We start from the raw sequence: 2500 nt of genomic DNA on the forward strand, positions 1-2500 counted from the left end.
TTGTCTTGGTAACAGCCAATAGGGTTTGGTCGATTTTACCCCGTTATAAGCACTGATACTGCTTCAAATGACCAGACTTTGGTGATTATTGGAGGGTGATTTTGCGGCAGAGCGATCTCTCGATGCCAAAACTGCCGTTTGGATATCAAGAGAGAGTAAGTTAGGTTTGCGGTCATCTCTTACGGTAAAACGCCCCAAAACACCGTCGAAAAACGGTTTCGTAGGTGGAGAATTTCTCAAAACTATTGTTTTGAAAATGCTTTTGGATTGCCATGCGAAAAGATGAAACCTTGGGTTTTTGAAAACGGTGGCGTAAAACTGGATTAAAAACGTGCCAGTGTGGACCGGACACTTGAAATCATGGATCGTTTTCACTGAAACAAAAATGGACATTTTAAGAACGCATAAACTCATCAAATTGTACTTTTATTCAATAAAAATATCATTTTGTTTATTGCTTGTAAGTTGTTTCCCTATAATTAACACGGTTACAGTATGAAAATGCGAGCCAGTTTCAGTTCGATAGTCACGATTTGGTTTCGACTTGAAAAGTAACGGTGAGTTTCCAATGGAAAAAGCCATAAGAATGCAAAAAAAAAAAACGAATCTTACATGTATTCCAAAAATCATGGTAGGTCAAGGAGCTAAATTTCCAGATTGATCTCAACACTTCAGTCAAAATTTATTTCCGGTTTTTTTCCCACGATTTTAGATCACGTATTTCCAGTCACACCTTAAAATCCATCAGCTGAAGGGTATGCTTTACGAGTGTGCGCTCAGCTGAAAATATACGCTGACCAATCCTAACAGCTGTCAAATAACATTATAAATAAGCTGATGTTTGCGTAAAACAACTAAATGCAGTCGGCGAAATACGATAGCCAATAATATTTGGTACTCTTGCTGATTGGCTGAGAATGTAGCTTTGATTTTTGAGTCAATCACTAAGCGCTAAAAAAAGCACAGGGCTACTCCAGTAGTCTGAAGTGTGAGCCGTCTCCTCGTGGGCGAGGAGACGGCTGACACTTCAGACTACTACTCCAGGAAAAAGTGCTCCATGCTGTATCCAGCGTAGCAGCCTACCCTTTCCCTCCCCTCCCCCTCCTTTTGGGCCCCTCTACAGGCTATCCATGTTGAATTTCTTCAAAGCAACTAGGCTTGGAGCTGGTAGTTTCTAGGCTTGGGAGAATGCCTCGAAGTGCTTGTTAATACTGCACTGAGAAAATAGAAGGCTACTGGTAACCTATCCTCTGGCCAGTATTATTTTTTTACTGTAGGGGAGGTTCTGGGTTTAACATGTGCGATTTCCATAGTCGATTCTGTGACAAATCACAGAATCGACTGGAACTCTGCTGCACGTGTTACCTACAGCACTAACTACTACTGGAAAGCTGTTTTACCAACTTTAATAGCTTTGACAACGTGAAAAGACCCGTTTTAATTGTAGTTAAATTACTTTGCTTAGCAATTCGCGTATGAGAGCACTTGCTGATACTCAAGCTCGTTTGAGAGCGGTCAGGGAAATTAACTAAAAAAGTTGAACTCGCAACATTTCTTGCAACTGTGTCTGGGAATGGCAGACTCATGGACGAAAAATAGTAAGGACAGACAAAAGTTTCTCGCAGTTCGAAATCGTCCATTCTGCACTTTAGGAAGTGATCTCTAGCTCTTTGCTATTACAGTATCCTGTTTTAAACACATTCAACAATAAATTTTCATCAAATTAATTAATCTTACGCACCGAAAATCAATGGAACATTGCTCCGAAATTATTCAAGGTGTTAAAATGAATAACCATCACTGCAATCACAATTTTCAGAAATGTTTGTTTAGCGCTTCAATGCGTCCCTTGCGAAGCAGTCTCAGCTTGGCGGCCAAAACTGGTTTGACGACAACACCATGACGAGAAATCTGAACTGTCCCTACGCATGGCATTGAAATGAGGTTCTAGTGTTGTGCAACCCGAGGTTTTTGTTTTTCGTCCTCGACCGTTGATTTTGAATCGCGGAGCGTTCTCTCCGACCTTGCAAAAAAATTCCTCAGGCACCCAGAGTATTTTTTAAATTTGGTTTGCCTTCTACTGTTAACTTCCGGCTTTTGCGGTACTTTTTGGTGCAAACGTTAAGGCAAAAAAAATTGACGTGGCATCACGATAAACTGAAAAGAAGAGGAATTAGGAAGCGGAAACAACATCTTCAGTCCTTCGTTAGTGTGTGGAATAAACTTTTGCTCAGTGCAACTGCAAGACATGAATGAAATGCAGGAAAACGTCCGTCAGAGCAATTTGCAGTTAGTTTTTTTTGTAGACTATTTAAAGAGGAATTGAGAGAATTTTACTCAAGAGCGTGTCTTGTTATCTTTGCACTGAATTTATTATCAACACTTAAAAAAGTAAAAGACCTCAAAACGGGACAGGACTTTCCAAAATAATCAACGTGAGAACATGTGAGCCAAAGGGCCACTGCTGGCACGACATCTGGGTGACCCCTCAATGGTCTAA

At 40.6% G+C, this 2500-nt stretch overlaps 2 protein-coding genes across 5 annotated transcripts in view; both read left to right on the forward strand.

Moving 5' to 3' along the window:
- The window catches only part of LOC138012966 (coiled-coil domain-containing protein 93-like), a 53496-nt gene extending 53042 nt beyond the window's left edge, over positions 1-454 (forward strand). For all 5 annotated transcript variants that reach the window (XM_068859915.1, XM_068859914.1, XM_068859912.1 and 2 more), the window contains one exon: positions 1-454. This exon is cut by the window's left edge and continues 831 nt beyond it. The gene's annotated coding sequence lies outside the window, so the exon portion shown is untranslated.
- The window catches only part of LOC138012963 (coiled-coil domain-containing protein 93-like), a 298808-nt gene that overhangs the window by 55659 nt on the left and 240649 nt on the right, over positions 1-2500 (forward strand).

The sequence above is a fragment of the Montipora foliosa genome, chromosome 8 (genome assembly GCF_036669935.1).
Source record: "Montipora foliosa isolate CH-2021 chromosome 8, ASM3666993v2, whole genome shotgun sequence".
NCBI lineage: Eukaryota > Metazoa > Cnidaria > Anthozoa > Scleractinia > Acroporidae > Montipora > Montipora foliosa.